This window comes from Oratosquilla oratoria, chromosome 37 (assembly GCF_046742065.1).
Source record: "Oratosquilla oratoria isolate Oo_2021 chromosome 37, ASM4674206v1, whole genome shotgun sequence".
Lineage (NCBI taxonomy): Eukaryota > Metazoa > Arthropoda > Malacostraca > Stomatopoda > Squillidae > Oratosquilla > Oratosquilla oratoria.
This window is the reverse complement of record NC_134813.1, coordinates 17,383,946-17,396,468: the sequence shown is the minus strand read 5'-3', so window position 1 is coordinate 17,396,468 and position 12,523 is coordinate 17,383,946.

Genomic DNA, 12,523 nt, shown 5'->3' with positions numbered 1-12,523 from the left:
AAATTTCCAAATTTTACTTTTACGTCATATAGTGAGAAACTGAATGGTTAAGAGAAGTTAATCCTAGAATGCGAATGTTAGACACATTGTTAAGATCCTCTTACGGAAGTCTAGGATATCATAACCGAAGTCATTTCTAGTCAAACGAAGTAAAAAAAAAAGCAAGTAGCATGCTAGCCGCGGGGCAAGTTGAGAGGCAAGTCAGGTGTGCAAGTTATTTGAATTGGAGAGGAAAGCGAGTAAGTACTTGTTCAAACAGGCCAAGCGAGAGACAAGTGGCCTGTGTGAACATGTACTTGATCGTTGTCCTCTCCAGTTCAAGTAACTTTTACACTTGACTTGCCTCTCAACTTGCCCCGTGTAAACGAGGCTTAAGTGAATGCAGTTGGCGAACCACTGGTGCTGCTGTACCAGTCAGCGCGGCTGAATTTAAAGCCGAAGAAGGTCCGGAGTTTGTACGTGAGACCACGTTTGCAATGACCACAAAAAAAGGGAGGAAAGTAAAAGGTACACTAGAAGATGTGACCACGGTTAGTACTAACTTGATCACGAGCATATTCTCACGGTGGAACTGATCATGTATTATTGCCCGAAGGAACTACTTGAATAAGAAAAAGACGTCTGAGTGTGAAGCAAGACGTCTACTCTGTGTGTTAAATCTTTGGGTCTTAGTATCGTTCACACTGGGCAAGTTGAGAGGCAAGTCAAGTGTGCAAATTACTTGCTACAAGTTACTTGCCTGTGTGTAAATATCTGCCTGACAAAGAAGATTTATGTTTACACACGGCAAGGAACTTCTAGTAAGTAACTTGCTCACTTGACTTGCCTCTCAACTTGTTCAGTGTAAACGAGGATTAAGGAGACTCGGGAGTTGCATTACCCATCGAAGTCGAACAAATGACATCGGGACCGTGTTCCTCAAGCAAGGTACTGTTCCTATATGGTGTTCAGCATCGGACGTTCTTGTAAAACCTGCTTAGGCCCAACAATGCCAACATGTTATTAACTGGTTTCAGCGAATCTTGACGGGTGTTTAGGAGTAAATTAAAGTTAACCTCAGGGGAGGAGATTGTAAACACTTTTCGGTCTGGCTTTGACGTACTTCCTGTGGACCTCAGAGCGTTGCCATTGGATGTGCTGATGAATAGGAATAAGCTCCACGGCGTCTCCTCTGTGAGATTGGCCATGTTCAGCTTGGGCCTATTGGTGGAGATGGACCGTGGCGTCGGCGCACGACGCCAAAGCCATTCGGAAGACTTTGCTGTCTCACGGGATGCTTGGAAGCTGTGGACACAAGCATGAGCGCGCGCGCACACACACACACACACACACACGGTTGGTAGAGTCTCTGACTGTCACTACGGTGGTCCAGGTTCGAATCCTGCCCAGGGCTGAAATAATTTCAGTATCACTGTGCTTCGAGTAGTTACACCAACTCTCGTGGGCGGGGAGTTGGGTGTGTGTGTGCGTGTAAGGTCACAGCATTACCCATAGATCGGTCATACGAGCTTTGAGCTCTCTTCCGGGAGGGAAATAGCTGTCGATCACGAGTCCAACACGTGATCCAAAGACCATGGTGAATACATACATACATACATATATACCGGCTTGTTGGTACAGTGGCTCCGAGTTCGCCTGCAAACTAAGTAGATTTGCTTGCGGTCCCCTCCCAGGGCTGATAAGCAACACAACGCTGCAAGTTGGTATCCCACTCCATTGGGCAAAGCGTTGAGGATGTGTGTGGGTGTAAGGTCACAGCATTACCCATAGATTGGACCATACATAAGCTATGAGTTTTAATCCGGTAGGGTAATAGCTGTCGACCACGAACCCAACACGTGATCCAAGACCATGCTGAATGAAACACACACGCGCGCCTGCGCGATTGACAGCTATTACCCTCCCGGAAGAGAGCTCAGTGGTCATATATGACCTCTGAGCTCTCTTCCGGGAAGGTAATAGCTCTCGGTTACGAGTCCAACACGTGATCCAAGACCATGGTGAATCACACGCACTCACTAACTTGCTGGTAGAGTGGATCTGAGTTCACCTGCTAACTAAGCAGACTTGAGTTCTATCCCCTCTCAGGGCTGAAGAACAAAACTGTAAGTTGATCAAGTGGGACATCGTAGGATTGAGTGAACATCGAAGGGAGGAAGGAAAGCTGATATAGCTACAAGATAGTCACCACCTGTTCTACTAAAGATATAAGGAGAAGGAAAGGTGAAGTGGAGTAGGATTCTTGGTAAATAGAGAGGTTGCTAATAATATAGTGAAGTTCATTAGTATGTCAGATATGTTAGCTGAGATTGTGGTAAGGCTATGTAAAAGGTACATTCTTAAAATAATTCAGGTTTACGCACCAACTGCACAGAGTTTAGACGATGAAATTTAGTCCTTCCATGATTATTTACATCAGATAATGGTATATGAAAACACTACACGTTGTAATCGGTTATTTTAATGCTAAATCGGGGAAGATCATGGCGGGTCAATCGTGCATTGGCAAGTTTGGAGTAGATAAGAGAAATGACAGGCAAGGTGCTAGTAAATTTTGTAGGGCATTACAACATGAAAATAATGAGAAGTGTAGATCTTAAATAAACCTGGATAAGTCCAAATGAAAACAAAAAAACGAAATAGACTTCATACAGATTAGAGCAACAGTTTTGGCAATATTACGGTTATGGATAAAGTAAATATAGGTGGTGACCATGATATGGTTCGTTGTACAACTAAATTAAATTTCATGTCCGAGAGAGAGAGAGAGAGAGAGAGAGGAGAGAGAGAGAGAGAGAGAGAAAGAGAGAGCGAGAGAGAAAGAGAGAGAGAGGGAGAGAGAGAGAGAATATATATATATATACATATAATATATATATATATGTATACAGTATATATATATATATATATATACATATATATATATACATAGTCGATTCGATTCTTACGAAACGTCGACATTTGCTTTCATAATCGATATCTCTCCTACAATCCAATATACAGACCAATGTTGGCGCTCAGCGCGTGAAGCTCGCAGAGACCTTCAATGGTATACCAACTTTCCTATATCTAACTCCAAAATTATATCTTCTGTGAGCGACAAATTTGTCATTTTTTTAGGGTTTTTTCAAGTCAATCTAGGAAATTTGTTCTTCAAAGTGTAATGAATAGATAATGAATACCAAGTTTACATGTAAATTACATCCTTTTGTATTGGCAGACCACTCTAGTCTCTCCCCAATCCCACATTGAATACATCATACATTTTCCCACGTTGTTTTAAGCAGTTGTGTATTTTGCCTGTTACCGTTAGTAACTTGGTATAGAATTTTATCTGGCCTGAAAACCTAATAAAATAATTCAATACATGTGGTTATTCACATTTATGTTAACCCAACAACTGAATTATAGTGATAATCAATACAAAAACAGCGTGGAAATAATATTATTCTCACCAGGAACGAAAGAAAAGAAAAAGAAAGGAATTGTGTAGTTTTCACGTTGCCATTAGTATGCAGTTTCTCCGTATATCACAGGACAGTGTGTGATATTTAGTGGAAGATATTTTACTCAAATATCAGCACTATATTAAGGTACATGTATGATGAATGATCGAAATCGTGGATGCATCTTTTGTGGGCAACTGATCCACCGACTGCTTACGTTGCCATTAGTATCCTGTTACCATTAGTGTACACAAACACAGGGGCACGGTGCTGCCATTTTTTGAACAATGTCGAATTATTTTCAACAGCTGATCATCTAGTGGTGTTCAGAAAACAACAACTGGAGCTAGCAGTACACCTCTGTCTGACAAGTAAGTTGAATTTCTTGATCTATGCTATGTGAACACATGAATCATTGATTACACAGCAAGGTTACATGCGAGCATTAGGGAACATGTAGAATATAATGGTTTTGTTAGTTTAAGTTGAAATTTCTCTAAAATCATGTGCAGAAAAACAGACATCATTATGTGAACGATAATATGTGTAGTTAGCGTAATGTTTCCAAGTCTAGATTTTGTCAAAGTTTGTGCATACCAATGGTAACACTAAATTTTGACGTTTTAGGAAAGTTCTTAGATTTAATTGCTTACTGTATTAACCATTCTAGTGACTAGAGAAGTATCACAGATTGTTTTTCTTTATTTTTATGCCACAAATATATATAAATATGTTGCAATTTTGGGGGGGAATGCTCTAATTTGGAAAAAAGTATCTAACACCATACGATCGTAATTTTCTAGTTCCACACATGGAAAGATGAACCATTGGTAATTTCTGGCCCATATATTTTGGTCGAAGCGTATGTTGTGTCCTACAATTATAATCAGTGCTCTACAATAAATACTCTTGTAAAAAAGGGGCTGTATACTAATGGTAACTTTTGTGTGTCGTTTAAGACTCAACATAGGTTTGGTGAGCAATAAAGAATCTTAAGTTCCTTGTCACTGTTTATTGGTCACTGCGTACGTACACACCCTTCCACGCTCACAACACTCTAACAACTGAGCGTCACTCGCGTTCCTTTACGGTTACCATTTGCTCAATTTGTTTCATTTAGTCCCTTTCACACAGAAAACAACGGACACTCAAAATAATAAGTTAATAAGCATAGATTATAAGGATAATCTATTTCACATTCATTCCACTTTCACATTACAATAATTGAAATGATAATTTACGACTTCTTCCTGGAACTTCGAGAACAATTTGACACACGCATACGAACACACACACTTCCAATTACGCATCACTTTTGCAATTCCTACATGGATACAAAAATGCTATTACTATATATACAATATAACGTTTTTGATCAATTCAAGATTTCCTACCTGTCAGTCTGGACAGGCCATGTGCCAGCTTTATGACATGGCCATCAGCACCAAGCTGCGACAAATACCACGGGAGCAAGTGACCTTCCGGGAGTGGGAGAGGACGGACATCAACTTCGATGGGCGTGCGACCAAGAAAGTCAAGCTAGTAGAGAAAGCTTTAGATCTGGACGGATTCGCGGGGGAGTTACTTGGACAGATGGCTGTGTTCCGGCCCCACTGCCATTGGATTGGGGCCATCTATGGCCAGCTGCAGCACCTGAAGTCGGTTTTGAAACCAAAGTGTGAGGTGATGATCCAGCTGGACTTTTCTGAAAACTGGTGCTGCAAGTACCAGGGTGAAGTCAGCGCTTGCTACTACAACAATAAGCAGATTACCATCCATCCGATGGTTGTCTACCACAGAGATAATGACAACAATATCCTGAATTATTCATGCGTGGGTATTACAGTCGAGACAACACACACTGCCCCAACAGTCATGGCGTTCATCAAAGCCTTGATGTCGCACCTCAAGATTGCTTTATCAGGGACGGAGGTGGTGCACTTCATCAGTGACTCATCGAGTGCTCAGTACCGGAACAAAACGATTTGTGCCATAGTCTCCAACTTCTACGACGCACTTTCAATGAAAGCCACATGGACGTGGCTCGAGGCAGGACACGGAAAGGGCCCCTGCGATAGAATTGGAGGTGCAGTCAAGAAGCCAGTAGACAACATCGTCAAGTCTGGCAGGCCAATCCAAGATGTGCAGGAGCTGTGTGAGGCACTGCGCAAGGCAGCCATCAAACCTCAGATCCTGCAAGTCAGCCCAGAGAGGATAGCAGAGCTGAAGGAAGGGCTGTCTGTGTGGAAAATCCCAATAGTTCCAGATATAATGTCTACGCGTGCTATCTGCTGCACTGGCGATGGCGAACTTGTGAAGAAAGGCCTTCCGTGCTTCCAGGAGTGCTGCTATGAGCCTGGTGGAGTTTTCCACCATGTTGTGCAGGCTGGTCTAGTGCAAAGATACTCTCATCTGCAACAGAGCTGCCCGGGAAGACAGCACCTCAACCTTAGGAGCCCTGCAAGATGGTCCAATCACAGCAACATCAGTGGGTATAGGCTCATATGTAGGAGCCACATATGGCAAGCGTTGGTATGTTGCAAAGATCATCGGTGTTCAGAATGGGGTCTCTACTATGCCATACATGACGCCGTTCCGTGGCAAATGGCGGTGGGGCAGGACGGATGAAGGGGAAGTAGAACAGACTGATATCATCATAGCCCTATATGAGCCATACACCGTTGGAAGCCTTTTCCAGATCAAAGCCGAGGAAAAAGAAGTTGCAGACCGGCTCTTCAGTGGCTCTAGTGTTCACTAATACAAAGCAGAACAGAGGCAGGGCAGATAAAGATGTTTGGTTATGGTATTAATCTCTTGATTTACGCGTTACCGATTTATGTGTTACCAATTTACAACATAAGAACATAAGAATAAAGGAGACTGCAAGAGACCATACGGCCTACTAGGCAGCTCCGTATCCATCACCACCTGTCATCCGCACCCATAAAGTTGTCTAATAGTTTTTTAAAACTAATAGTTTCAGCGCTTACTACATGGTTACTAAGTTTATTCCATTCATCGACCACCCTATTAGTAAACCAATTCTTGCCTATTTCCTTCTTAAATCTATATTTGTCCAGTTTATACCCATTACTGCGAGTCCTGCCCTGTTGTTTTATTGTGATGACCTTGTTTGCATCACCCTTGTTATAGCCTTTGATCCACTTGAACACTTCTATTAGATCACCCCGCACTCTGCGTCTTTCCAGAGAGTGTAAGTTTAGGTGCCTAAACCTCTCTTCGTAAGGCAAATTTCTGAGTCCATGTATCATTTTGGTCATTCTTCTCTGTACTGATTCTAGTGAATTTATGTCCATTCTGTAGGACGGAGACCAAAACTGTACAGCATAGTCAAGGATGGGTCTAACTATCGCTAGATAGAGTTTAAGTGTTACCAAATTACCTGTTACCCAGTTACGTGTTACTGTTAGCATGCGCCTTTGGGAGCCTCTTCCTGGTCAAAGCCAAGGAAAAAGAACTTGCAAGCCGGTTTTTCTGTGGCACTAGTATTCACTTTTTTTCAAGCAGGACAGACGGAGGACACATAAAAACTCTTGATCTAAGTGTTACCGATTTATCGTGTTACCGTTAGAATACGCGTTACCATTGGTATACGGTCAATAAAGACGCATAATATCGAAATCCACGGTATATTTCTTATTGATTTTCCTTAGGGGTTGTCCCGGGCAGTATTTGAGCCACTCAAACTATTTAGAATTAACTAATTCCTTAGTTTTTTATTACAATATGGCCTTGTATCCTGATTAATTGGGATACAACCTGCAAGATTCTACTAAAGAAGAGGCACAGCTGTCAATTGTCATAGCAGAACTGGCACCTATCGTTACCCGGAACTCATAAGAAGGTACATTGAGTACAACAACTAAGATATATGAAATATTTTACATGGAAATGGCAAATGTTTTTTCGCAGTGAAATTCAGTTGTGTTACCGTTAGTATGCAGCTTATAATGATCCGTGCAAATAGAATCTACTTCCCTGTATGTCATAACCCTTTTTCAACATATAGCCTAGGGCAGGGGTTCTCATTAAGGGTGAAATTCACCCCCAGGGGGGAATTTTGGGTTTTCTGGGGGTGATTTGTGACCACAGTCAGTTTATGCGGTGAGGAAAGCAATTATAGGTTTTGGCCTATCTGGCCTGTCACCTGGGCTGGAATTATACTAATATGGGAAAAATATATACTAATTTGGAAAAAATAAAAGGATTTTTAGTAATATTTGCATATTATTTAGAATGCACTTTTTGAAACAGGCAATCTTGGAAAGGAGGGGGAATGACATTCAGACAAATGGTAAAAGGGGTGATTGGGCCAAGTAAGGCTGAGAACCCTTGGCCTTTACTACAATATTGGTCAGTTACAACCGATGTAAACTACTTGGGAAATTATGGCACTCTGTGACTTGAGGCTATAGCGAAGGAAACTTCAATTTCTATAGTGTAATGATTTTTCAAGATAATAATAAACATAATTGAATCCATCTTTGGGTAAGAATAAATGATGAGAACCAGTAATTAACTGAAAATCTTATATTAGCCTTAGCTAGAGCTATTACAAGTGAGTAAATCTATGTGCATACTAACGGTAACACCATGGCAAGACTTGTTAATTGACTGGCCTGTAGCATGAAAAGTTACAGACATTAGTGTTCCCAGCTTTTAGTGCTAATTCCAGGAGATGATTACTCTCTGCTAGCCAAACCATCAGAAGATAGCTTGATTTATTTTTACCGCCTCTGAGCACCAAATGTCGACGTTTCGTAAGAACCGACCATATATAGTTTTGAAGAGGAAAACAAACTTTGAGAAATTTAAGAATACCACAAGAGAGTTTCAGTAAAAAAAAATAATTACAATTTTGAAGCTCTAAGAAATAACGAGGACACCATCAAGGGTATGAGTTTGAATTTAATGAATATCATTAGGGAATTGGCAAAGGAAGCAAGGAGTATGAAAATTATTAGTGAAAGTACATACTCTAAAGTTACAAATGACCGAATGAAAAGAATGACTATGTAGATTAAGTGCAGTAGGGCAAGAGTAGAACTAAACAAGTTTATAAAAAAATACCAAAGAAAAGAAAGAGAAACATAGATTATATCGAGGAAACTATCTGTAAAGATAAAAATAATGTGCCGATAACAGACAAGCTTTATGGAGGCGGCAGCTGATGTATTAGAAATATAGAAATAGAGAGATTATCAAATACAAAGACAGAATGGTAAAAAAAAAAGTAGAACAATCTAATTTACTAAGATCTTGACTCGTCATATATCGTGTTTGAGTCAGTAAACTAATCTATTGACATAAGTAGAGTATCAGAAGTTACAGGCAACATTGACTCTAAAGAATATTAAACGAGGAAAGGCACATGGGTAAGATGGTATATAGATAGTTCTTCTGAAAAACACAGGGAAAGACGGTCATTATTGATTAGCAAGATATACTGTATATACCAAGTGCATACGCCAAGAAGACGTTACTGAATAGAGGTACAATGACATAGTGATATTTATTTCACAAGAAAGGAGACCAGAAGGACTATGTTATCTATCGACCGATATCAAATGTATACAAAGTGTATTCCAATATTCTTACAAATAGATTAAATTAATTTTCAGATGAAAACCAACCAATAGAACTGGCAGGCTTTAAAAGTGGATACGCGACCATAGAACATTTACAGATGATGAATCAACTAGTTGAGATAACGACAGAATACAGTAATCCTTTTTGATTAGCGTTTTTAGATTACGAAAAGGCCTTTGACTTGGTAGAACAAATGGCAACATGAAGTTCACTACGCAAACAAGGTGCAAACACAATGTAACGGTTCTAGAAAACATTTATGCGAACGGTGCTGCTGTAATTCGACAACATGAAGACACAGAAAATATAAAGATCGAGAAAGGAATCCGGCAAAACGATATAATTTCATCCAAGCTATTTATAGCTTGCCTGGAAGAGATTTTCAGAAAGTTGAGTTTGGAAGAGAAATGTTGGAAGTGTAAGGCCGGGATTTAATTGATTTAATTGATTTTTTTTTTTTTTTTTTTTTTTTTATACAAAGGATTGCAAAGGCGGACCATGCTGACAGGAGACCTTTTGGTCCATAACTAGGTCGGATGCAAAAATATATATATAATAATAATGGTAAATAAGTAGATAAAAATTATGATAATATAAATAATAAAATTAATAAATGCATAGGTATAGTTAAATAGTAAATAAACAGATAAATAGTAAATAATGATAAATTGACATATAACTAATAATAAATTAAAATCTAATAATAAACAGACAAATAATAAACAAATAATATAAAATAAATGACAGTCATTACAGCATCTTGCTTAGGTGTTTATCTAAATTATTCTTAAAGCTTCGAACTGAACTACATTGCACTGCATCTGCTGGAAGTTCATTCCATTCATTAACTACACGGTTGGCGAAGTTGTTTCTATCCACTTCCAAATTAAATACATATATCTATTGACAGTTTAAGACCATTTCGTGACAGTTTGAGACCATTTCGTGACAGTTTGAGACCATTTTTTTCCGAAGTTCCACGTGACTAAATCGCGAGTAGGCATGGTGGACATTATAGCTCTCACTTCACCCCTCCATTACGTCATGAGGACGTATTCTTATGTAAGAACCGATTAGGATTCCATGAGAGGAATATTTTAGGATTTTTAATACATAAAAGTTCCATCACGAAACAAAATAGTGGAACCTTGACTTGTATTACGAAGTGTTAGACAGGGGCTTCGTCAATGTATAGGAACATAATCGCGGGCACCCAGCGTGTATCACGCGAAGATTAATCATTCAAAGACAGATCCCCACCATTACAGGTGGGATAGTGGAGTTAAACAAACAATATGACACTAGAAACGAGATTCTTAGGGATCGTAAGAATCCTGTGTATTCGGTTGTAAGAGCACACACACACACATATACGCACACACACACACACACACACACACACACACACACACACACACACACACACACACACACACACACACACACACATATATATATATATATATATATATATATATATATATATATATATATGCTAATAAGAACACGGGTACGTGTGTTCACTTATGCAAAGTAGACCACTTGGAAAAAGATACCAACGAAGCAGAGCGCTTTCGTATATTACATGCACTGAAGATGTAATATACGAAAGCGCTCTGCTTCGTTAGTTTCTTTTTCCAAGTGGTCTACTTTGCACATATATAATATATATATATATAATACATATATATATATATTATCTATATATATATATATGTATGCGTAAGTATATATATGTATGCGTGAGTAACCACTAGGAAAAGTAAACTAACGAAGCAGAGCACTTTCGTATAATTACATCTTCAGTGCAGATACAAAGAAGGGATTATAAAATGAAGAAACAAGGTACAGAATATATGACTGGGTGAGACATGGTGAAGAGGGCATTCGAAGAGGTAGTGTAATTTAAAGTTTGATAAAGATCTGCCTATAGATGATGTTAATATATGTAAAGGTATTGTTTATGGTGCTTTAGCAAATCAGGTACCTCCCAGCGGTTCTGAACGTTTCAATATTGCTATTAAAGGACAGTGATTTACATATCACAAAAACTGATAAATCTAATGCCGTAGTAATTATGAACAAAAATTATTATTTAAACAAAATGGATGAACTACTTAAAGATCAAGATACTAATGTTCAAGTTTTAAAGAATCCTACTGAATCAGTGAATAGCAATTTCAATAAGAAGATAAAAGAATTGTTAAGTGGAAATAGTGAACTCATCAAAAAGTTTATTTGTATTAGCCCTCCTTTGCCTTACATGTATGGTTTAATTAAGACACATAAACCAAATTACCCGGTAAGACCAATCGTTTCTTCAATAGGTTCAGCTTCATATAAACTTTCGAGATGGTTGGTAACAATTCTTAGTCCACTAGTTGGAACTATTTCCACTTCACATGTTAAGAACAGTTTAGATCTTATTAACAAACTAGGTGAGGTAAAACCAGATTACAAATTTAGATTGGTAAGTTATGATATTGTTAGTTTATTTACGAAAGTTCCTTTGGATGACCTTTTAACTTATCTAAAAGAAGAGTTAAATAAGCACGATTTACCATTACCCTCAGACACCTTAACTGAACTGATTAAATTGTGTGTTAAAGATTGCAAATTCCAATTTAATGATAAATTTTATTCTCAGAAATTTGGCATGAGCATGGGTAATCCTCTCTTCCCCGTATTAAGTAATTTATATATGGAATTTTTTTTAAACTAGAATTTTAAGTAAGATCGTTCCCCCCAACATAACATGGATGCGGTATATTGATGACATCCTATGTCTGTGGCCCATTCAAGATAATGTAAATGAATTTTTATGTAAACTTAATCATTTGGTCAGTTCCGTTAAGTTCACGGTGGAGATAGAGAATGAAGGTATTTTGCCTTTCCTTGATTGTAATATCTACCGCCGTGAAAGTGAGTTGAAGTTTAGTGTATATCATAAACCAACCAATGTTTGTTCATATATACACTATTATTCCTCACACCCTGATGGCATAAAGCGATCTGTTTTTTCTTCCATGTTCCTCAGGGCCCTACACATTTGCAGCCCAGAGTACATCGATGATGAAATAAGATGTATTTACGATATTGGTACTAAGCTACAATACCCCACACATGTTCTTGACACAACTTACAATTGTGCTAAAAGGACATTTCGTAACCTTAGGTCAACTCAAACTTTCAATATGAATAACTTACTAATTCTACCGTACCAAGAGAACCTGCAAAACATTCCAAATATATTACGTAAATTCAACATTAATGTAGTTTTTAACAATAAGAACACTGTAAGACAATTGCTTATAAATAATTCTGTCAATAGTGATAAAGGGTGTGTGTACAAAATACCTTGTAAATCATGTAATCAGTTTTATGTTGGTCAGACTGCTAAAACACTCAAAACACGAATCAATCAACACAAGAAATACGTTAGAGAGGGAAACCAATCTAGCGGCATA